Source organism: Stegostoma tigrinum, chromosome 11 (genome assembly GCF_030684315.1).
Source record: "Stegostoma tigrinum isolate sSteTig4 chromosome 11, sSteTig4.hap1, whole genome shotgun sequence".
Lineage (NCBI taxonomy): Eukaryota > Metazoa > Chordata > Chondrichthyes > Orectolobiformes > Stegostomatidae > Stegostoma > Stegostoma tigrinum.
This window is the reverse complement of record NC_081364.1, coordinates 13,368,299-13,394,504: the sequence shown is the minus strand read 5'-3', so window position 1 is coordinate 13,394,504 and position 26,206 is coordinate 13,368,299. Positions and strand designations below refer to the sequence as shown.

The 26,206-nt window shown below is 43.8% G+C and overlaps 2 long non-coding RNA genes across 2 annotated transcripts in view; one reads left to right on the top strand and one right to left on the bottom strand.

Moving 5' to 3' along the window:
* LOC125460440 (uncharacterized) overlaps positions 1–16,895 on the top strand; it is a 209,527-nt gene extending 192,632 nt beyond the window's left edge. Inside the window, exon 3 of the long non-coding RNA XR_007249257.2 lies at positions 16,037–16,895. This is a non-coding gene — a long non-coding RNA (uncharacterized LOC125460440). The remainder of the gene's footprint in view (positions 1–16,036) is intronic.
* LOC132210208 (uncharacterized) overlaps positions 5,838–26,206 on the bottom strand; it is a 68,204-nt gene continuing 47,835 nt past the window's right edge. The window contains exon 3 of the long non-coding RNA XR_009446444.1: positions 5,838–8,148. This is a non-coding gene — a long non-coding RNA (uncharacterized LOC132210208). The remainder of the gene's footprint in view (positions 8,149–26,206) is intronic.

Genomic DNA, 26,206 nt, shown 5'->3' with positions numbered 1-26,206 from the left:
TCTGGCTGGGGTGCTGTGAGGGTCGGTGTGGACTTGTTGGGCCGAATGGCCTGTTCCCAGGCTGTAGGGATTCTATGGTAATAAACTGTAATTTTTTTGACATCATTTGGTAGATATCAAGTATGAAAGTGGCTAAGGGAGTGAATTCTGTCAAGAGAAGGAAAATTACGCAGAAATACGACTGATATACGACAGAAATATGGACTGATTCCAAAGAATTGATAGATATCATCGGTGGAAAGAATGTGCTTTGTCAAAGATAGTTGATATTTGCTGGTGTAAATTGTAAGGTGTTGATTGATAAATGTAATTAAATTCATTGTAAAGGTTGGGACATAAAAGTGAGATATACCCTCAGTAGTCGCTTAGCAGTGAGCGAAGGTGAGGTTCTACAATTGATCTGCATTTTGGATGAATCCTCCACAGAAAGAAGACAAACAAGAAGAAAACAAAAATGAAAAAAAAACCTAGATTTGGCAGAATTCCCAGGTTTGAGATTGTCACTACATTGTGATTAGTGATGTTGTCCCAGAGTATCCAATGTTCTTGTTGCTATGGTTATAGTACTGTTTCTTGACTTGAAATCTGTCATAAATAAAGACTTAATTTATTCTTAACCTAGACATAGGCTGATACATTTTCGAACAATTTTTAAAAAAAATTATCTGGTTTCAGATATAATTATATTGGGTGCAGGATTATAGAGTACAATAGCATTGTGGTTCTATTCTTGTAGTCCAGAAGGCTGGAATAATGACCTGGAAATAAAAGTTCAAATCCCACCATGGTGGCTGGAAGAATTTATATTTAGCTAATTAACAAATCTGGAATAAATAGAATTATCGGTAATAGTGGCCATGGATAGCTGGACTTCAATTGTCATAAAAATGAATCTGGTATAATAACATTGCTTTGGGGAGAGGAGTCTACTCCGTGTACTATGTCTGGTCTATCTGAAACTCCAACCTCCAAGTAATCTGTTTGACTCTTAACTGTCCACTGAAGTGGCCCAACTAGCCACTGGCTTGTTTCAAACCTGATACAAAACAACTACAATTTTCACAGATAACAAAGTGTAGAACTGGATGAACACAGCAGGCCAGGCATCATCAAAAGGGCAGCAAAGCTGACGTTTCGGGTCTGGGCCCTTCTTCAGAAACAATTGTCACAGGGCACCCAAATTTAAGACAAGAGTTTTCCACTTTTTCCCAAGTGAAAGTAGTGATAGGCAGTAAACACCCACCTAATGGGCTAATGCCACTCATACACCCATGAGGTATTAAAAATTATCCAATCCAAGAAAATGACTGGTTGCAGGAGTTTACAGAGACAGAATGGAAGAGGGTTGTGAATTCATAAACCAGGATTTTGATTGATTTGGCATAAAGAGAGAGCTCAGAAGAGCCAGGAGGAGACATGAGAAGTTGTTGGCAGATAGGATCAGGGTAAACCCTAAGGCTTTCGATAGATATTTAAGGAATAAAAGAATGACAAAAGTAAGATTGGGGCCAATCAAGGATAGTAGTGGGAAGCTGTGTGTGGAGTCAGGGGAGATAGGGGAAACACTAAATGAATATTTTTCAACAGTATTCACTCTAGAAAACGCCAATGTTGTCGAGGAGAATACTGAGATACAGGCTACTAGACTAGGTGGGATTGAGGTTCACAAGGAAGAGGTATTAGAAATCCTACAGAGGGTGAAGATAGATAAATCCCCTGGGCCGGATGGAATTTATCCTAGGATCCTCTGGGAAGCCAGGAAGGAGATTACCGAGCCTTTGGCATTGATCTTTAACTCGTCATTGTCTACAAGAATAGTGCCAGAAGACTCGAGGATGGCAACTGTGGTTCCCCTGTTCAAGAAGGGGAATAGAGACAACCCTGGCAATTATAGACCAGTGAGCCTTACCTCAGTTGTTGGTAAAGTGTTGGAAAAGGTTATAAGGGATAGGATTTATAATCATCTAGAAAAGAATAAATTGATTAGGGATAGCACGGTTTTGTGAAGGGTAGCTCGTCCCTCACAAACCTTATTGAGTTCTTTGAGAAGGTGACCAAACAGGTAGATGAGAGTAAACCGGTTGATGTGGTGTACATGGATTTCAGCAAGGCGTTCGATAAGGTTCCCCACAGTAGGCTATTGTACAAAATGCGGAGGAATGGGATTGTGGGAGATATAGCAGTCTGGATCGGAAATTGGCTTGCTGAAAGAAGACAGATGGTGGTAGTTGATGGGAAATGTTCATCCTGGAGAGCAGTTACTAGTGGTGTACCGCAAGGGTCGGTGTTGGGTCCACTGCTGTTTGTCATTTTTATAAATGACCTGGATGAGGGTGTAGAAGGATGGGTTAGTAAATTTGCAGACGACACTAAGATCGGTGGAGTTGTGGGTAGTGATGAAGGATGCTGTAGGTTGCAGAGAGACATAGATAAGCTGCAGAGCTGGGCTGAGAGGTGGCAAATGGAGTTTAATGTGGACAAGTGTGAGGTTATGCACATTGGTAGGAGTAACCGGAAGACAAAGTACTGGGCTAATGGTAAGATTCTTAGCAGTGTAGATGAGCAGAGAGATCTTGGTGTCCATGTACACAGATCATTGAAAGTTGCCACCCAGGTTGACAGGGCTGTTAAGAAGGCATACAGTGTTTTAGCTTTTATTAATAGAGGGATCAAGTTCCGGAACCAAGAGGTTATGCTACAGCTGTACAAAACTCTGGTGCGGCCGCACTTAGAGTATTGCGTACAGTTCTGGTCACCGCATTATAAGAAGGATGTGGAAGCTTTGGAAAGGGTGCAGAGGAGATTTACTAGGATGTTGCCTGGTATGGAGGGAAGGTCTTACGAGGAAAGGCTGAGGGACTAGAGGTTGTTTTCGTTAGAGAGAAGAAGGTTGAGAGGTGACTTAATTGAAACATATGAAATAAGCAGAGGTGTGCTCCTGAGATGCTGCTTGGCCTGCTGTGTTCATCCAGCCTCACATTTTATTATCTTGGAATCTCCAGCAGTTCCCATTATCTCAAATAAGCAGAGGGTTAGATAGGGTGGATAGGGAAAGCCTTTTTCCTAGGATGGTGACGGCGAGCACGAGGGGGCATAGCTTTAAATTGAGGGATGAAAGATATAGGACAGATGTCAGAGGTAGTTTCTTTACTCAGAGAGTAGTAAGGGAATGGAACGCTTTGCCTGCAATGGTTGTAGATTCGCCAACTTTAGGTACCTTTCAGGCGTCATTGGATAAGCATATGGACATACGTGGAATAGCATAGGTTAGATGGGCTTGAGATCGGTATGACAGTTCGGCACAACATCGAGGGCCAAAGGGCCTGTACTGTGCTGCAATGTTCTATGTTCTATGTTCTATGTAACTAAGCTTAAACTTTCTCAGCTTCAAATCCCCTTGAGCTTTCACCAAACATTTCTAATTTCTCGAATTTCTAAACTAAATTCCTCACATTAAGGTTGCCCAACAGCCTGAAGGTACTTTCTTTTTTCAGGGCTGACTGTTTTACACTCCCAAATTCAGCCAATACTTCTTCAAACTGTCCAAACTAAAACTACAAGTTTGTTTTAAAAGTCTGGGGAGCAGTGGACCACAACAAGAATAAGGATGCTGGGTAAATTGAAGTGTGCATAGGTGATAGAAATCTAAACATGTTTGGGTAAAATGTAACTACGTCAAGCCGTTAGGGCATGAAGATTGAATTTATTTGTACAGAAGCTTGTCATAACCTCAGGATGTTCTTATGCACATATTGTAGCCATTTAATTGCTTTTGGCAGGCATTGTTGTTTTCTAAGCAGTTGTATAGCAGCTAATTTTCCAACATGAAGCATAATTAGCAATATAAATTAAATGACCACTTATTTTCTGTTGCCAATATTGGCTCAGGAAATTAGATGAACTCCCACATCTTCATTGGAAATGATGCAATGGAATATTATTCACATCCTTCTATTGGAATAAAAGCTTTATTGAAAAAATGACATGTATAAGAGTACAGCAAAATTGCACTGAGAGGTCAAAATACATTCAGTCCCGCAGTGGGGCTCCATCCATTCTGTTCTGACTTGGAGAAAGTATGATCTACTATTGAACCAAGCTGACACTGATGAAAGTGTCAGAGATAATGGGAACTGCAGATGCTGGAGAATTCCAAGATAATAAAATGTGAGGCTGGATGAACACAGCAGGCCAAGCAGCATCTCAGGAGCACAAAAGCTGACGTTTCGGGCCTAGACCCTTCATCAGAGAGGGGTTGGGGAGAGGTAACTGGAATAAATAGGGAGAGAGGGGGAGGCGGACCAAAGATGGAGAGTAAAGAAGATAGGTGGAGAGAGTATAGGTGGGGAGGTAGGGAGTGGATAGGTCAGTCCAGGGAAGACGGACAGGTCAAGGAGGTGGGATGAGGTTAGTAGGTAGATGGGGGTGCGGCTTGGGGTGGGAGGAAGGGATGGGTGAGAGGAAGAACCGGTTAGGGAGGCAGAGACAGGTTGGACTGGTTTTGGGATGCAGTGGGTGGAGGGGAAGAGCTGGGCTGGTTGTGTGGTGCAGTGGGGGGAGGGGACGAACTGGGCTGGTTTAGGGATGCAGTTGGGGAAGGGGAGATTTTGAAACTGGTGAAATCCACATTGATACCATTAGGCTGCAGGGTTCCCAGGCGGAATATGAGTTGCTGTTCCTGCAACCTTCGGGTGGCATCATTGTGGCACTGCAGGAGGCCCATGATGGACATGTCATCTAAAGAATGGGAGTGGGAGTGGAAATGGTTTGCGACTGGGAGGTGCAGTTGTTTATTGCGAACTGAGCGGAGGTGTTCTGCAAAGCGGTCTCCAAGCCTCCGCTTGGTTTCCCCAATGTAGAGGAAGCCACACTGGGTACAGTGGATGCAGTATACCACATTGGCAGATGTGCAGGTGAACCTCTGCTTAATGTGGAATGTCATCTTGGGGCCTGGGATAGGGGTGAGGGAGGAGGTGTGGGGGCAAGTGTAGCATTTCCTGCGGTTGCAGGGGAAGGTGCCGGGTGTGGTGGGGTTGGAGGGCAGTGTGGAGCGAACAAGGGAGTCACGGAGAGAGTGGTCTCTCTGGAAAGCAGACAGGGGTGGGGATGGAAAAATGTCTTGGGTGGTGGGGTCGGATTGTAAATGGTGGAAGTGTCGGAGGATGATGCGTTGTATCCGGAGTTTGGTAGGGTGGTGTGTGAGAACGAGGGGGATCCTCTTTGGGCGGTTGTGGCCAGGGTGGGGTGTGAGGGATGTGTTGCGGGAAATACGGGAGACGCGGTCAAGGGCGTTCTCGATCATTATGGGGGAAAGTTGCGGTTCTTGAAGAACTTGGACATCTGGGAAAGTGATGAAAGTGTGGCTGAATGTTTCACTGTGGTGTGAGTTAGGGATGGAGACTGGCATTATTATGGAAATGAAATCCAATACCTTGGTCATGTTGTCTAAGCTAGATGAGCTGTGATGTGGGAAATATGATCAAGATATCCCATTTCCACTTTCATTAAGGCTGCCAAATCCAACTGAATATTTCAATGTCTAACGTTAGCCAAGCTTTAAGAGTTAATCTAGTTCTGCGCTTTGAATATGATCGCTTCATTTTGTTTGTTCAATACCTCAAACAACACTAATTAACTGAATATGGATAAATGTTATGATCCCAGCTGATGTTATTACTCAACAAGTCAGATCCCAGATTGAAATCTGGCTTGATAGATCTCATTTGTTTGGTTTTGGTTTCTAAATCTAAACCTGCAATGATACACATTTGAGTTTATTAATAAAACAGAAGTTTATTGTGAAAAAGAAATTAAGATACAATGCAACAAACCAAGCTAATACACATTTAAGGATGTTGAAACACACAGCAAAAATACAATTCCATTATTCCTACCAGAATTCTATTACTGTCGTTAAATACCACAGAAAGTTTCCCTTCTCAATCACACACAGGGATGACTTAGCTGAGGCTTCAGTTCACCAGCTATGAGAATCTGATAGCCTCTTTCTTAATTTGTCATATCACTGAGCTTAATCTTTCTCAGCTTCAAATAATACTCAGTGTTTTAGCCAAACATTCCTAGTCTAGAATTTTCAAATTAAACTCCTCTAGTTGAGCTGATCAATTTCTTAGCAGCCCTAAAATGCCTCCTTTTCTCAGGACCAATTGTTTTACATGTTCAGCTTCAATCAAAATTTCTGAAAACTACCCAAAACTGAAACTAAAATGCCTTTTTTTCCCAAGTGGTGGGTTTCCTGCCTTAATCAGAAAGAAAAATATTCAATTCCTAACCTACTAAAAGGAAAACCTAGTACAGAACTGTTACTTTGGTTAATTGTAAAAGCCTCCCAAGATAAAATAAAATTCTCATTAGCCCTCCTGAACTATATCTTGCTTGATTTTTATAAAGAAATTGCCATGGCTACTGAAATCCCTAACAGTTAATCATTACACCACTTCATACACACAGAAAACCCATATACCACTAATTCAAAAATCCAAAATTGCTGATATTAAAAAACACAGCTAGGCCACACACCTTACATTGCAATAAATGTGAGAAGGTAGTCATAGTGACTATCCAATTCAGTGAATATGCAGCAGGTTATGCTGCAGGCCTTCGGTGGTTAATAATTCAGAATCTTTAATAAAGACAGACAGTGATCAAGTGAAACCATTTCATTCCCTTTCATGTTAGTCAATATCCAATTCTGAGCATAACGCACAATATAGAGAGTGGCAATGCAAACAAAAAAAAATTCTGCCAAACAGACAACACATGCATGCAATATCTGTGGGAGGAAGATTTACAGATATACACACAAATATAATTTGATTTGTAAGCCCTTTCAGAACACTGGAAAAATCAGCTTCAAACTAGTATAAATAAGGATAGCTTTAGTTTCTTGCATTGAGTCAGTAGAGGGAGCATTGTACGGCTACATGCTGTTTTTGAAAAAGTCATGGAAATGACTCATGCCTTGAGAGAAAGGCAGGCATGCAAGCCTAAGTGGAAAGGTACTTGATGTTCTCGCATTTAATACCACAATATGGCTCTGGTGGGCCAAGAACAACTGCTCAAAATCTCAGGGGTTTATATGGAATCATACTTCTTTATTTTTGAATGCAGTCTTGTAGCCCATGAAGATGAATAACCTAGTTCTTTTTTTTTGGGACCCTAGGGCAACCTTAGTTGGATCAAAAATAAATCTTTGCCCTATGCTGGTTTAAAAATTGCCTCAATTCATTCAGCAGAGAAATATTCCATCTTCACAGATGGGCCTTAGTCCTTTACTACACTTGCCATTCTGACAGATTCTGAGATAATTTGACAGCTGTGTGCAAATTTACAATCCAGTGCCAAAATAAACCTCACGATTCACTAAGGCTACTACATCTCTGTTCCTCAGCTATGTTTCAGAAGTTAAATTGGAGAGACGTGTGATCTATATTTTCTTTAGAAAAGAAATTGGGAAAGGAAAGGAGCATTATGATAGAAGTAAAGAAGAAGCATTGATACAACATTTATGTAATATTTAAGTCTGACCAATTGATGCGTGAGGAATCATGTTGCAACTTTTGGCACAGCACTACTTGAAACACTTTGCTCACAACAGCATTTAACGTTTTCCGCATGGAATATGATTTATTTTTGTTATTGAACCATCATGCATGCTTAATTTTCTAGAGTAAGCCCAGTATAAAGAAACAGAATACCTCAAGGCAAATGCACACTTACGTAGGTGTTATGTTTTGAGAAGTAAATATAAAAATCAGATCATATTTCAGAGCCAGAACTAAGTTCTATGGGTTTTGGGGCCGAAGTCAGAACATAAAGCCAGGAATAGGTTAATTAAATCATCAGCTCAACATTTACAACAAGGTGGGCATAGGCAAAAGGATTTAGAAGGATGCAACAAAAGTATTTTATAAATGAATAAAATGTCACAGTTAAATATTGAATTATGAGGTAGAGATGAAAAGCATGTTGATAAACTTATTTCATTGACAACTTGTGTGCAGTCACTTTTGGAGCATTATGTTGGTTCTTCGGAGAAGAATACATTTGATTTCTTGTCATGACTACTTGCTTTTGGCTTTTGTCTGCTCGTGGGACATCAGATTCTTTGCCTTTGCAGAAAGCAACCTGGGGGGAAACACAAGGGAGATGAGAATGTAGTGGTGATGTTACTGGCCCATTAATCTAGAGACCTAGGCTATTGTTCAGGGGAAATGGGTTTGAATCCGGCTCTGGCAGATGGCAACATTTGAATTCAACACAAAGCCGAGAATTAAAAGCTAGTCTAATTGTAACTGTGCAAGCATCCTTCTGGCTCAGAAGTGCAGTTTAGGGAAAGGAAATCTGCTGTCTTTACCAGGTCAGGACTGCAGGCCCAAAGCAATATAGTTGACTGTTAACTGGCCTAGATAGCCAGTCAGTTCGTGAGGAATGGGCAGCAAACATTGGCCTTTCCAGCACTATCAACATCTTATTTAAGAATGAAAAGACAGGATTATACCTTTTTTAAAAAATACCTTGTTTGTTTCAAAATCCTATTGAGAAGTCTTAAAGATTTTTGGATTCTCCTACGGTGAATTTCTCAAGGCATTGAACATTTCACAGTCGATGGAAGGGTCACAGGTATTCACTGACAGCTTTCAGAAAGAGGCATGTGAACGTTTGCATGCATTCCTTTAGGGTCATTCTTGAACAGTAAGTGCATCTGCTCCTTTTCCACGACAGGTCATTGGATAAATTGATATATTCACATGTGAATTGTTTGCATAAAGGTATTTCCATTATTTGCTGTGGCAGGATCTTGTGTCCCTGCTCTAAGCTAGGAACCCATGTACAAGATCTATCTCTGCCAGAGGCATGCAATAATATATCTGAATAGATTGAGTGGGTTAAGTATCTACCATAGCTGCTACTGCATCAACAGACATACTCCTGAACAATCGTTACTCTGAAGTTCAAAATGGTATGCTTTGTGATTTTTCTTCACTTATAATTTTAACTCTATGATAGAGATAATAGGGAGTGAAGTGATTAGAACAAAGTGAGCCAGATGGATCTTATTGAATATGAGTTCCTTGATTGGGGCTGTTAACGTAGTCCAATCAGGGAGCCCTGGCTGACAGATATAAACAGGAGTGTCAAGGGCTCTGTTCACTCTAGGAGTTGTATCTGCATTAGCTGGGTCAGTGACCTGTACTATGCATGTGTAAATGGCAGGATACTGGCCTTGGTGGAGTTATTTTCAGGGAGGCTACAACGCTTTATGTTATTATGGACTAAAATGGGCAGCAATTTTAGTGACCAGATGTACACAGTTCAATACTGAAAACAAGATGTTGTTGTTTTATTTTTGATCCTGCTCCTCCACAAGTTTTATTACTCTCTGTACCTACTCTCTTAATATTCCAATTCGACATTGCTAAAAGGCAACTAGAAATTAAAGTGTTTCATCTTGCAATCATCAGAATTGGGTGACAAAAATCAGACTTGATAAACAAAACACAATGTTATACAGATTGGGAATAAGGTGCTGATTGGTTGGGCCATGAAGATGAAATGAGAACAATTAACTGTCAATCTTAATTCTGGTATCAAACAGCTCAACCAGGGCATTGTCACTGGAATGCAATAGAGCTTGGCTGTCTCCATTATCTCTTCTTTTTGCAAAAGCTGCAATGTATGAACAAATTCCTTTCCGAAATAAAATGCAGCCTTGTGTATTTATGTGTGTAGCTTCCAGCTGGTGCAAGTGTTTCATGCTGTGAGCTAGCAAACGATCTTGTATCATTTCCCAATACAGATGGGAAGTATGCGAGAATTAAGAGGTTAGCGGTCTTTCCAGCAAAGATGTATTTCTTATGCGAAGCAACAAGGAAGTTAGTGAGAGGGGCTGGCCCAAAAGTAATCCCATGACAATTCCATCTACTTGTGCATACATGGTGTCATTGAAACTGAACTCAGCTTCATAAGTTGCAAAATATGATGAACACAGATTCAGAAATAGAGGACCATGTAGCTTACCATGATATGGTAACATTGTGCACAAGTCAATGACTTCTTGGAGTGATATGTTGGTAAATAAGATGGCAATGTCAAATGTTTAGGATTAAAATTTGCTTTGAGTAGTCATCGAGGCATCTCTTCAGCCTTGAAACTGCTCGACCATGTCCTGAAGCAAACCAGGTACTAGTCACGTTTAGACATCAAGCAGTTCTTCCGCCGCCTTCGCCTCCACGCTTATTTCTTTAACTGGGAGCCTAACCCTCCCTCCACTGGCCCCTTCACCCGCCTCCAACACAAGTCCTCCTCCTGGACACCACTCCCAGGCCTCCTACTCTCCCTCGACCTCTTCATCTCCAACTGCCATCGAGAAATCAACCGCCTCAACCTCTCCACCCCTCTCACCTACTCCACCCTCTCCCCTGCAGAACAGGCAGCCCTCCGCTCCCTCCACTCCAACCCCAACCTCACCATCAAACCCGCAGACAAGGGTGGCGCAGTGGTAGTATGGCGCACTGACCACTACATCGCCGAGGCCAGACGCCAACTCTCCGACACCTTCTCCTACCACCCCCTCGATCATGACCCCACCCCCGAGCACCAAACCATCATCTCCAACACTATCCATGGCCTCATCACCTCAGGGGACCTCCCACCCACAGCCTCCAACCTCATTGTTCCCAGCCCGTTTCTATCTCCTTCCCAAAATCCACAAACCTGCCTGCCCTGCTCAACCCATCGTCTCAGCCTGTTCCTGCCCCACCGAACTCATCTCGACCTATCTGGACTCCATTTTCTCCTCTTTGGTCCAGGAACTCCCTATCTACATCCGTGACACCACCCACGCCCTCCACCTCCTCCAGGACTTCCAATTCCCTGGCCCCCAACACCTCATTTTCACCATGGACATCCAGTACCTATACACCTGTATTCTGCATGCAGATGGACTCAAGGCCCTCCGCTTCTTCCTGTCCCTCAGGCCCGACCAATCCACCTCCACTGACACCCTCATCCGCCTAGCCGAACTCATCCTCACCCTCAACAACTTCTCTTTTGATTCCTCCCACTTCCTACAAACAAAGGGGGTGGCCGTGGGTACCCGCATGGGCCCCAGCTATGCCTGCCTCTTTGTAGGTTACGTGGAACAGTCCCTCTTCCGCACCTACACAGGCCCCAAACCCCACCTCTTCCTCCGTTACATTGATGACTGCATCGGCACCGCCTCTTGCTCCCAAGAGGAGCTCGAACAGTTCATCCACTTCACCAACACCTTTCACCCCAACCTCAAGTTCACTTGGGCCATCTCCAACACATCCCTCACCTTCCTGGACCTCTCAGTCTCCATCTCAGGTAACCAGCTAGAAACCGATGTCCATTTCAAGCCCACTGACTCCCACAGCTACCCAGAACACACCTTCTGCCACCCATCCTCCTGCAAAAATTCCATCCCCTATTCCCAATTCCTCCACTTCCGCCGCATCTGCTCCCACGATGAGGCATTTGACTTCCGCACATCCCAGATGTCCACATTCTTCAAGGACTGCCACTTTCCCCCCACAGTAGTCGAGAACGCCCTTGATCGCGTCTTCCACATTTCCCGCAACACATCCCTCACACCCCGGCCCCGCCACAACTGCCCCCAGAGGATCCCCCTCGTTCTCACATACCACCCCACCAACCTCCAGATACAACATATCATCCTCCAAAACTTCCACCATCTACAATCCGACCCCACCACCCAAGACATTTTTCCATCCCCACCCTTGTCTGCTTTCCGGAGAGACCACTCTCTCCGTGACCCCCTTGTCCGCTCCACACTGCCCTCCAACCCCACCACACCCAGCACCTTCCCCTGCAACCACAGGAAATGCTACACTTGCCCCCACACCTCCTCCCTCACCCCTATCCCAGGCCCGAAGATGACTTTCCATATTAAGCAGATGTTCACCTGCACATCGGCCAATGTGGTATACTGTATCCATTGTACCCGGTGTGGCTTCCTCTACATTGGCGAAACCAAGCGGAGGCTTGAGGACCTCTTTCCAGAACACCTCCGCTCGGTTCGCAATAAACAACTGCACCTCCCAGTCGCGAACCATTTTAACTCCCCCTCCCATTCCTCAGACGACATGTCCATCATGGGCCTCCTGCAGTGCCACAATGATGCCACACGAAGGTTGCAAGAACAGCAACTCATATTCCGCTTGGGAACCCTGCAGTCCAATGTTATCAATGTGGACTTCACAAGCTTCAAAATCTCCCCTTTCCCAACTGCATCCCAAAACCAGCCCAGTTCTTCCCCTCCCCCCACTACATCACAAAGCCAGCCCAGCTCGTCCCCTCCCGCTACTGCATCCCAAAACCAGCCCAGCCTACCTCCGCTTCCCTAACCTGTTCTTCTTCTCACCCATCCCTTCCTCCTACCTCAAGCCGCACCTCCATTTCCTACCTGCTAACCTCATCCCACCTCCTTGACCTGTCCGTCTTCCCTGGACTGACCTATCCCCTCCCTACCTCCCCACGTATACTCTCTTCTCCACCTATCTTCATTTCTCTCCATCTTCGGTCCGCCCCCCCTTTCTCCCTATTTATTCCAGAACGCTCACCCCATCCCCCTCTCTGATGAAGGGTCTAGGCCCGAAACGTCAGCTTTTGTGCTCCTGAGATGCTGCTTGGCCTGCTGTGATCATCCAGCTTCACACTTTGTTATCTTGAGCACAGTGAAATGTTTACAATTCGCCACTTACAGCACCATTGTAGGTACAAAGACACTTAGGTACAGGTTCTTGAGTAAAAATCCTTAGGAAAAAGATTAGAAAAGTACAGAATCATTTAATAATAAAAATAATAAATTAGAAAAATAAAGAGATAAAACATTCAGAATAGCATAATAACATGACAAAATAATCATGGAAAAATGCATTTTTTAAAAACTATTCAAGACAAATCTACTTAGGCCATTTCATGGCTCTGGGTTCAAGGACTTGACTACCCCACCCTGAATGGAATCTCGAGCCAGGCCCATAACAATGCCGAAGAAAATGCCGCATGGTGTCACATTGAAAATCCCATTAGCATCCTTTTGTCAATCTGCAAAAGAAGGGGATCTCTTTTCTTCAATTCTGCTTCTTGTGCCCGAGTTCTGATAAGTGTGAGACCACAACCTTCAGTGTCTGATCTACTTTTAGCAATGGTTAAGTTCTTTACTACCAAACATCCATTCACAGAGGAGTGGCAATGGCCGAGTGATATTATTGCTGGACTGTTAATCCAGACACCCAGATAATGTTTTGGGGACCTGGGTTCAAATCTCGCCATGGGCAGATGGTGGAATTTGAATTCGATAAATATCTGGAATTAAGAGTCTATTGATGACTGTGAATCCATTGTCAATTCTTGGAAAAAAGCCCATCTGGTTCACTAATATCCTTTAGGAAAGGAAACTGCTATCCTTACCCGGTCTGGCCTACATGTGACTCCAGACCCACAGCAAAGTGGTTGACTTTGAACTGCCCTCTGGGCAATAAATGCTGCCTGGCCAGTGATGCCCTCATCCTGTGAACGAATAAAGAAGAGGTAAAAAGTACAAGGTTGGAATGAAGTTTATTTAATTTTTGGAGATTTTACAAATATGTAAACTATACTGTATGTCTTGTCACCTTTGTCTCTCTCTCTCTCTCTGTTTACATTCATCCAGCCCTTATTTTGCTTTCTGTGCATGGTTTTGCATTGAATATTGTTTAAACAAAAATCCAGGCTTTTGAGGCTTTCTGTCTTGCATCCATCAGGACAAACATGAAAATACAAAATTTCAAAGGGAACAGCAATTTATATTGTATGAAAAAAACAGAATATTGATTAGTTGGACTCAGATTGGTTGAGTCATTGCCATGGAAAATGCACATGCAACAATTCAGCTTTTGTTCAATTGAAAAGGCACAATGGCTAGGCAAATTCATCTTGCCTATAGAGAACTGTGCCTTACGTGTGAGTATTTGTAGCTTCTGACAAATACCATGAGCCGCAGTGTAAGCCTGACTGATAAGCTTACTTTAATTGTTCTAGTAATTATTGGTATATTCATGATTGTTCAGTAGGAGCTGCCTGATCACAGAATGACATCTCATTGTTAACATGTTAACATACACCAGGCATGTCCTGGGGTACGCTGGAGATTGCATCTGCTTATGGAAGCTACCTTGTGGCATAAAGTAAAACACAAAAATTGCAAAACAGGAAAAAGTTCAGCCTCAACATTGCACACGAACTGAAATTTTGCACGCTCCTAACTTACTAATTAATGGTTAATTTTTAATTTAAAGAAGTAAACTGAAAATAGGATCTAACCAAAATAACAATTATGTTTCCTTATTGTAACTGAGGTCCAGTTTTGATCGGCCAGGCTGTTTGAAATATTGAAACCTAAATTAAGCTGTTGAGAAATCTACTGAATTATGCTTTTACTTTACAGATGCTGATTGATCAAAAATGATCTATTTAGGATCATTGAACTATGGAATGGTTAAGCTACAGAAGGAGATCATTCAGCCCATCATGGCTTACATGATCTCTCTGCGTGAACAACACAATTGACCTCATGCCACTGCCATATCCCTGTGGCCCTACAATATCTTTTCAGTTCATGTGCTTATCTGGTTCTCTTTTGAAAACCGTGTCTCAATCTGCCTCTCCCAGACTCTCAGACAGTACCTGCTAAATCCTCCTGACATGATGTATAAGGAAAAGATGTTCTCTTGTCACAGTCGTATGTGTGGATGACAGAGAGAGAGAAAGTGTGTGTGTGAGAGAGAGTGTGCGTGATAAAGCCTGTGTGTGTGTGTGTGTGTGATAAAGCCAATGTGTGTGTGTGTGTGTGTGTGTGTGTGTGTGCGTGATAAAGCCAATGTGTGTGTGTGTGTGTGTGTGTGTGCACAAGAGTGTGTGTGTGTGCACAAGTGTACACATGTACATGAGAAAAAGCATGCGTATATGTGTGTGTATGAGTGTGAATATATCATCTGCATAATTTTTATTAACAATGTGCATTATTAAAATATATAACATACATATTACAAGGCCACTGAGGTAGGGCAGTTTGTGCCAAAATCAGGTTTATATTCATAAAAGATCTGCATTTCTATAGCACCTTTCATGACCATTTGCAGCTAATGAAGACCAGTTGGACTACAGTTACTGTTGTACTGTAGAAAACAGCAATTAATTTGTACCTAGCCAGCGCTCACAAATGGCAATGTGATAAGCACCCTACATTTTGTTTTTTGAAGCAATAGGTCAAGCCACCAGGGAGAACTCTCTCGCTCTTTGAAACAGTGTCACAGGATCTTTTTCATTCACTGAAAAGGGCAGATGGTACTTTGATGTTACATCAGCTCCAATGGTACAGCACGCCCTCAGTGTTGCTGTGAATGTCAGTCTGGATCCTTCTGCTCAACTCTTTGGGGGTTTGAACTCAACTTTCCAACTCAGGTGGAAGTCTGCTCTTAACTGAGACACGCCAAAACTTTGGATCAGTATCCTGGAAAGGATAAAAATAGCAAAAACAAAATGCAGTTTTGAAGAAGCACTGGGTACGAAACATTAACTCTGCTTTCTCTCTCCACAGATGCTGCCAGACCTGCTGAGTTTCGACAGCACTTTCTGTTTTCATGTGTTTCAGATTTCTAGCATCCTCAGCTATTTATGTTAGTTAAATATTGAATGTTTTAAGAAAGTGCAGTTTTGTTAATACCTATAAATGGAAAACATCATGTAAATTCTGGTGTGTCGATCCATTCTCTGAGCAGACTATGCTAACTGTGAACTGGCATACAGATCTATTTGTGACAAGAATCGTTACGAACACTGTTTCCTGTTAAATTAAGTAACAGGGATATCCAAGCTAGTTGAATTTTGTTTTACTTTGACAAGACAGCTCACTAACTTCTGATTTATCTGCCTATAATGGACAGACTTCACTAATTGCTTTTTGCTATCTCTCTGTTAATTGCACTTTCAGCCTGGAAAACCATGTAATTAGGAACAAAAGAATGACATGCGTCACCAGGGAGAACGAGACCAACAGCTATGTACGAGAAGTTGCAGTGCAGTTGAGGACTGCTTGTTTTTGTCTCGGATATTAAGGGTGCTTTTGTTTAAATGTTCTGAGCTACAGATCATGTAGAGAAGCCTGTGTGGTTGCTCTATCAAGTGTTTGCTGTGTTCACTTTTATATTTGTTAATTCCTACAATTCCTATTAATATCGCACATTAAAATGGGACCGTGTGTCTGCTCGCTTATTACAGTTGCATTTTGTAGTACATTTTCATAATTCATACACAAATTCATTATTTTGATACACACACTCACTTTCTCACACACACACACATACACTCTCTCTCACACACACACACGTTCACTCTCTCACACATATGTATACACTCTCTCGCGCACACACACACCCTCTCGCACACACACATACAATCTCTCACGCGCGCACACACACACACACACTCTCTCTCTCCCACACACACACACTCTCTCGCACACACACATACACTCTCTCGCACACACACATACACTCTCTTGCACATACACATACACTCTCTCTCCCACGCACACATACATTCTTTTGCACACACATACATACACTCTCTCACATATACACTCTCTTGCACACACACTCTGTCGCACACACAGATGTGCACATTGTCTCAAACACACAAATTCTCATACAAATACATCAGTTGTCTCTCTCGTGCACACGTGCATCCACACACACTTTCTCTCTCTCTCTCTGTCTCATTTCATACATTTTCATGATGATTTTGCAGTAAGAGAACCAGGCATTGATGCTATAGGCACAACCAATGTGGGCGACAGTATATGTACAGCTTGAATAAGGGCTAAGTTACTTCAATAAATTGTTCCCATTGTGCAGAACAGTTTCAAGGCAAAACAATTCTGTTCTTCTTCATTTCCAATGCTTCTAAATTCTCTGAATTACACAACAGCGGAGCCTCTAGAGGAGTGATGAGCTGAAGAACACAAATGCGCAATTTTAAGGTCTTAGAGAAATAGATGAATTTTTATTGTCAGTGTAAGCTACAACGAGAGGGAGCACATAGGATAGAGTGTGCAGAGTTCAAAGAACAAGGTCGGTAAATTCAAATAGTGAGCAAACATATTGTAGGGGCAGACAAGAAAGAAGGATGCAATGAAGAGAGAGAGTTTAACCGAGAATCATAGAAATTCCACACTTTGCACCATTTGGCCCATCAAGCCTGCACAAACTATTCATCTGCTTTTCTTCAGATCACCACACATGTGCAGTCGATGACAGCCTGTACCTGCAGAAAGCCAGAGAGATGGACCCCACCACCTCCTCGTTCTGGCTCTTCTCATGGTACAAAATGTTGGCAGCATGGAAAATAGAAACTGCCGTTCACACATAGGCAAGGCTGACTGAGAAACCCCCGGGGGTGGAATGGAAGGAGTCAGATCAAGGGGACGGGTGGCTTCCATCTTGAAATGTAACACATGGCCACCTGGCCCTTTAGGGGAGACTCCTTCTTAGGAAGGTGTGAATACCTGTGACCACCCAACATGTCAACTCGGTTCTCTAAGAGTGCTACACATCAGAGAGGGCAAGGAAAGCTGAGTCTTGAAATTTAAACCTTATAGCATGGGTAGTGTCCCCATAACCCAGAACCCTAGCCAGGCATTTCCAACACTGTCCGTCCCATTACATCATCACCGATCTGATTGTATTCTGTAGCTGAATTCCTTTGAAGAGTGTGCATGTTGCCCTCTCCCCTATCTATCCCAGCTGTTCAAGATGCACTGTAGCAGTATATTGAGGCTTCATCACTGAACATCACCTAGAAAGATGGAGGCCCAAGAAATAATAGAATCCCTGCAGTGTGGAAACAGCCCACTTTGCCCATTGAGTCCACACAGACCCTCTGAAGAGCATTCCACCCAGACCCACCCTATCCCTGTAACTCCATATCAGCCATGAGCTAATCCATCTAACCCACACATCCCTGGACTCTATGGGCAATTTAGCACAGCCAACCCACCTAACCTGCAAATCTTTGGAATGAGGGAGGAAACTGGAGCACCCGGAGGAAACTCTCGCAGACATGGGGAGAACGCACAAACTCCACACAGACAGTCACCCAACTGTAGGATCAAACCCAGTGCCCTGGCACCATGAGGCTGCAGTGCTAACCACCGGAGGTAAATAGAGAGTGAGCAACATTTCATATGGCAAGCCTGCATCTGCACATTTTGGGAAGAATTACAAGAGTCTTTGTGGATTCGGGAGTTCTACTTTACTATCAGGAGGACTAATGCTATAGTAGAAAGGTGAGAATTTATCAAGGGCAAACAACATTTCTTATGCCAAGAAGCAATCAAGCATTTTGGAGAGGCCTTTAGTGTTGGAGAAAATATTTGTCATTATTGGAGATTAGATGAGCTGGTAAGACCAAGCAAGAGCCTTCACCAACAAAGAACAAAGTACGAAGAGAACAAAGCCACTATCCCATTGGCTGTGGGTTAACTTGTGAAAAGAAATGTGAGGAGATAATGGGAACTGCAGATGCTGGAGATTCCAAGATAATAAAATGTGAGGCTGGATGAACACAGCAGGCCAAGCAGCATCTCAGGAGCACAAAAGCTGACGTTTCGGGCCTAGACCCTTCATCAGAGAGGGGGATGGGGGGAGGGAACTGGAATAAATAGGGAGAGAGGGGGAGGCGGACCGAAGATGGAGAGTAAAGAAGATAGGTGGAGAGAGTGTAGGTGGGGAGGTAGGGAGGGGATAGGTCAGTCCAGGGAAGACGGACAGGTCAAGGAGGTGGGATGAGGTTAGTAGGTAGCGGGGGGTGCGGCTTGGGGTGGGAGGAAGGGATGGGTGAGAGGAAGAACCGGTTAGGGAGGCAGAGACAGGTTGGACTGGTTTTGGGATGCAGTGGGTGGGGGGGAAGAGCTGGGCTGGTTGTGTGGTGCAGTGGGGGGAGGGGATGAACTGGGCTGGTTTAGGGATGCAGTAGGGGAAGGGGAGATTTTGAAGCTGGTGAAGTCCACATTGATACCATATGGCTGCAGGGTTCCCAGGCGGAATATGAGTTGCTGTTCCTGCAACCTTCGGGTGGCATCATTGTGGCAGTGCAGGAGGCCCATGATGGACATGTCATCAAGAGAATGGGAGGGGGAGTGGAAATGGTTTGCGACTGGGAGGTGCAGTTGTTTGTTGCGAACTGAGCGGAGGTGTTCTGCAAAGCGGTCCCCAAGCCTCCGCTTGGTTTCCCCAATGTAGACGTCCAAGTTCTTTAAGGACCGCAACTTTCCCCCCACGGTGATTGAGAACGCCCTTGACCGCGTCTCCCGCATTTCCCGCGACACATCCCTCACACCCCGCCCCCGCCACAACCGCCCCAAGAGGATCCCCCTCGTTCTCACACACCACCCTACCAACCTCCGGATACAACGCATTATCCTCCGACACTTCCGCCATTTACAATCCGACCCCACCACCCAAGACATTTTTCCATCCCCTCCCCTGTCTGCTTTCCGGAGAGACCACTCTCTCCGTGACTCCCTTGTTCGCTCCACACTGCCCTCCAACCCCACCACACCCGGCACCTTCCCCTGCAACCGCAGGAAATGCTACACTTGTCCCCACACCTCCTCCCTCACCCCCATCCCAGGCCCCAAGATGACATTCCACATTAAGCAGAGGTTCACCTGCACATCTGCCAATGTGGTATACTGCATCCACTGTACCCGGTGCGGCTTCCTCTACATTGGGGAAACCAAGCGGAGGCTTGGGGACCGCTTTGCAGAACACCTCCGCTCAGTTCGCAACAAACAACTGCACCTCCCAGTCGCAAACCATTTCCACTCCCCCTCCCATTCTCTTGATGACATGTCCATCATGGGCCTCCTGCACTGCCACAATGATGCCACCCGAAGGTTGCAGGAACAGCAACTCATATTCCGCTTGGGAACCCTGCAGCCCAATGGTATCAATGTGGACTTCACCAGTTTCAAAATCTCCCCTTCCCCTACTGCATCCCTAAACCAGCCCAGTTCATCCCCTCCCCCCACTGCACCACACAACCAGCCCAGCTCTTCCCCCCCACCCACTGCATCCCAAAACCAGTCCAACCTGTCTCTGCCTCCCTAACCGGTTCTTCCTCTCACCCATCCCTTCCTCCCACCCCAAGCCGCACCCCCCGCTACCTACTAACCTCATCCCACCTCCTTGACCTGTCCGTCTTCCCTGGACTGACCTATCCCCTCCCTACCTCCCCACCTACACCCTCTCCACCTATCTTCTTTACTCTCCATCTTCGGTCCGCCTCCCCCTCTCTCCCTATTTATTCCAGTTCCCTCCCCCCATCCCCCTCTCTGATGAAGGGTCTAGGCCCGAAACGTCAGCTTTTGTGCTCCTGAGATGCTGCTTGGCCTGCTGTGTTCATCCAGCCTCACATTTTATTATCAAGAAATGTGAGGAAACTGTTTTCAATAAATGAAAACAAAATTTTGTTTACCCCATCAGAGGGCATATACGAAGCAAGAAGGAAGTGAAGTGTCCTCGCATATAGACACAATGGGATATGATTTGAAGGATGTTAATGAATCAACATTAAAAAGGTGGGTAAGGTTAAAAAAATGAATGGAGGATTTCATCAATGTGTGGATGGAAGAATGGACAAAGGAAGAGTTGAACAAAAACAAAAATTCAGAAAATGCGCCAGTAGGTGAAAACCGAATAGAATTTATCTGGGCATTGTAAACCACCCAATATTGGGTTTTTAAGATTAGGGATGTTTAGAGAGTATCATTCAAGCCACTAAAAGATCGTTAGATCCAAAAATAATATCAGAAATACTGAATGTACAACTTACAATAGAATTGACAGATTGGACCTCTGTTTTCTTGAGAAAATAAGATTGAAAGGTGGCCTCATGGAGATCTTTAAAATGATGAACATCTTTGTAAAGTGGATACAGGAAGAAATTGTACAGAGATATCATCAATATAAGGCTAATTAATTTGTAATCAGAGGTCAGCAACACACAATAGCCATCAAAAATCCAATAGGGATTTCAGAAGAAACTTGAACTCATTGCAACTAGATGTAGTTGAATGAATGATATAGGTACATGAACATCAACTAGCCACAAAACGACATGCCCCACTATCACTCGTATCCTTACATATAGATGAGGAAGGACACCACTATGATTGGGACAACACATCCATCCTAGGACAAGCCAAACAGAGACATGCACAAGAATTCCTAGAAGCATGGCATTCCAACCGGAACTCCATCAACAAACACATTGATTTGGAGCCAGTCCACCATCCCCTGAGAAAAAGAACAGGAAATTACATCACCAACGCAGGAAATGACATCACCAACCCAAGGAAACCTAACCAAATAAATAGAAAGTGGGACATAACACCAGCGCTTCGTCGGAGGCTCACTGATGATGTTATCTAGAATGGTGATGAAACGTCTGAAAACGAACCTTCCAGCTCAGCGAGCAAACTCACATCCAGAACCTCAACCTGAGCTACAAATCTTTGCAAAACTCGCTGATATAGGTACAGTTAAGCGAAGACTGGAGAAGCAGATGAGGGAGAAGGAAATGGAGAGTGTGTACTAATAGCACGAAAGGCATCAGTCTGTTTTCTTTTTATATACTTCTGTCTTTCTTTCTCTTCATCGCAGCTCTACCACTCGAAGAAGGGCTGGGGACATGGCAACGCTACCTGAACATTTTGCCTCTAGGCCAGTTTGAAAGTTAATCTATCTTTCTTCACTGCCACTGGATCAAAACAATAATCCAAGCATACCTGTACCCCACAGACTGCATTAGTTCAGAAGGGCAGCTTGCCATCTATCTCCCTGATGGTAACAGGGATGAGCAATAATTACCGGTCTTACCAGCAATGCTCAAATCCCTGGAACAAATTATTTAAAAAAAAACATCATGACATACAAACAGGTGTTTTCCAAAAGATCTTTGTCTAGTAAGTTGTGTTAACTGATTTGGAATTACATGCAAGCACATTAAAATTATTTGGACAGAACATTTGATAAAAACTAATTTCAAGGCATGTAGCCTGCATGCTAATTAGCAATGTAACAACACCTGCTCGTCTATTTTTAAAGAGGAGGTCTGTTTTTGAAGGAACATATTTTTAATGGTGAGACTGAAATTCTTTGTTGCTGCTCCAATGAGAGAAGTATCATTGTATTGATGCAGTTAATATTTTATACAGTTGAATGTACTATGAACTAGAAAATCTGATTTATTTCCAAGAAACTCTGAGGGCGCAGGACGTGAGAGGAATTGCTGAGTATTTTTAAGTTCGATGAGCTAGCCAAAGCATAATGTAACGAAGGCTTAAAATTGGACATAGGCGTGGAAGCAGACTCGAATAAGTCTGCAATATGAAGGCATTTAAGGGCACCTACCAAAAACTGAAGGCAATTTTCAGCTGGATGGACACACACACACACACACACACACACACACACACATGTGGACACACATGGATACGTGCACACGCAAGTACACACATATACACACATGCACAGATATACACAAGCACACACACACACACACACACACACACACACACACACGTGGACACACACACACACGGACACACACACACACACACACACACACACACGTGGACACACATGGATACGTGCACACGCAAGTACACACATACACACATGCACAGAAAGACACAAGGAGACACTCACACACACACACACACACTCTTACACACACGGACACGCACACACGGACACACACACACACACACACACACACACACACACACACACACAAAGCAGATACATGCACACACATGGATACAGATACACACACACACAAGCTGCAAACATTTCAACAAAGACCACTTGTAAAATCTTCCTGGAGAACAATTCCATCATTAGGTGTCTCTGCTCTTTCTCTTGATCTCTCTTATAAGTCAGTAAGAAAGATGCTACAATTGTCATTGATCCCTTTAATCTGCACATTGACTAAACAAATCAGATGGACAAGCGTAAAATGGAAGATAAGTTTGTAAAGTGCAGCAGTGATTGTTTCTTAAAGCAGTATGTTGCAAAGCTGCTCAGCCTCCAACTCATGCCCTCCTCCTGGACACCACCCCAAGACCTCTTACCCTCCCTTCACCTCTTCATCTCCAACTGCTGTCATGACATCGATCAAATTAATCTGTCCACCCCTTTCACTCACTCCAGCTTCTCCCCTACTAAATGTGCAGGCCTCCATCCCCTCCGTTCCAACCCTAACCTCACCAACGAACCATGGATAAGTGGGCCCACAATAGATGCATGGTGCATTGATCACTACAACATGGAAGCCAGGCGCCAACTCTCTGACACCTCCTTCTCCTGCCCCCTCAATTATGACCCCATCAGTTGACAGAATCCCCCTTGTCCTCACATGTCACCCCACTAACCTCCATATCCAACATATCATTCTCTGCTACTTCCGCCTCCTACAATTTGACCCCACAATCAAAGAAATATTTCCCTCCCCACCTTTTGTCTGCCTTTTGTCGGTGCCGCTCACTCTGCGACGCCCTCGTCCGCTCCACACACCCCGCTAACCCCACCATCCCCGGCACTTTTCCTTGCAACCACAGGAAGTGCTACACCTTCCCCAACTCCTCCCATTCCCCTCATCTCCATCCAAGGATACACCAAACAAACCTTCCACATCAGGCAGAGGTTCACCTGCACATCCGTCAATGAGGTCTATTGCATCTGCTGCTCCCCATGTGGCCTCCTCCACATCAATGAGACCAAGTAGAGATTGGAGACCGCTTTGTAGAGCGCCCGCGCTCTGTTTGTGACAAATGACAACACCTTCTGGTTTCCAACCATTTTAACTCCCTGGGTGACATGTCCATCCTGGGTCTCCTCCAGTGTCACAATGATACCACCCACACACTGGAGGAGCAACACCCCATATTCCAGCTTGGGAGCCTACAGCCTGATGGCCTAAACATGGATTTCACCAGTTTTAAAATCTCCCCACCCACCGGCCACATCCCATATCTAACCCTCCCTCTTATCCCCACCTCCTTGACCTGACTCAACCTGTCCATCTTCTCTCTCGCCTATCCATCCCACCCATCCCACTGACCAATTTCTACCTCTCCCTACCTGCACTCACCTTTCACGCAACCTACCTTCCCCAGCCCCACCATCTCCTCTCTCTATTTAATTCCCAACTCCCTTCTCCTCCCCCATTTCTGAAGAAAGGTACCAACCCCAAATGCCAACTTTTCCTGCTCCTCTTATGCTGCCTGACGTGCTGTGTTTCTCCAGCTCCACACCGTGTTGTCTCCCCAGGAACAGGCTATTTTACTTCTAGAAATGTTTAATGAGATAGGATTAATAAGAGATCTCATAGGCTAGCGATCATGCACAGTAGAATTTCAAATTCAGTTTGAGGGAGAGCCACTGGGATTTTAAACCATTGTCCTGAACGCAAATGAGAGCAATTACAGAGGCCTGAAGAAAGAGTTATCTAAAGTGAGCTGCGGGGAAACTCAGTGGATAAGCTGTGGAAGGAACTTAGGTAAATATTTCATAAAATATTCAAAAGCTAATTCCAGTAAAAAAGGACTTGAAAGGAATTATACACTAACAGTTAGCAAAGGAGGTCAAGGAGAATATCCAATCAAAAACTAGGGCAGACAAAGTGGTGAAAACCAGTTGTAGACCAGAGGATTGGGGTTTATATTCGAAACCAGCAATAATCTCTAAGAAGCTAATAAAAAAGGACAAAATTGATAAAGAAAATGAATTGACAGGAAATATTTTTAAAAACATCAAGAGCTTCTATAGGTAGATAAAAAGTGAGTTGCCGACACGAATGTGGGATCCTTGAAGGATGCAGCTGGAAAATTGGTAAAGGAGAACAGGGATGGCAGATAATTTAAATTGATATTTTACAATAGTCTTTGCAGTGGAGGACATTAAAAACATCCCAGAGATAACAGATAAGCAATACGCTAATAGGATGAAAGTCTCTATTATTGGGAAAATGGTATTTGCTGATTAACAGAGCTGAAGGCAGGTAAATCAGCCAGACTGATAGCCTCCATCAAAGGGCTTTTAAGGACATGCTACAGGTAGAGTTATAGAGTCATAAAGCACAGAAACAGGCCCTTTGGCCCAATTCATCCATACCTACTAAGTTTCCTATTTGCCTGAGCTTGGCCTTTATTCCTCTAAACTTTTACTATTCATGTATATATCCGACTGTCTGTTAAACAGTGCCACTGTCCCGGTATCTACCACTTTCTTTGACAATCCATTCTACATACGAACCATGCTCTGCATGAAAATGTTGTCCCACAGATCATTTTTAAATCTTTCTCCTCTCACATTGAAAATATGCCCTCTGGTTTTGAACTCTCCTACCCTAGGGAAAGGACCTTTGCTATTCACCCTATCTATGACCCCCCTCATGATTTTATAAAGATTTATAAGAATCACCCCTCAACCACCTACATTCCAGTGAAAAAAGCTCAGCCTATCCAGCTTCTCCTCATAACTCAAACCCTCCAATCCCAGTAACACCCCAATAAATCTTTTTTGCACCCTCTCCAATTTAATAATATCTTTCCTATCATAGGGTAAATAGATCTGTACACTGCACCAGCCGATTGGAAAACCACGTGCTCCTGTTGACTAGGGAGGGACACATAAAAGCAGAAACATATAGCCTTACATCTGTCGTAGGGAGGAATAAAAACTAGAATCTATTATTAAGGAAGAAATAACAGGGTATTTGGAGAAGGTTAACACAAACAAGCAGAGTCGACATTGCTTTTGAAAGGGAAATTATGTTTGACAAATTTGCTTGGGAACTTTGAAGAGATAACATGCCAAATTGATAAAGGGAAACAGGTAGATGACATGTATTTAGATTTTCAGATGGCATTTAATAAGCTGCTGAACAAAAGGTATTGTACAAGATAGTAGCTTAAGGTATTGTGGGTAATGTATTAGCATGGATTGAGCATTGGTTAACTCATAGAAGAGGCAGGATTAATGTGTGTTTTTCTCATTGGTGGGTTGTAACTAATGGAATGCCATAATGATCAATCTAA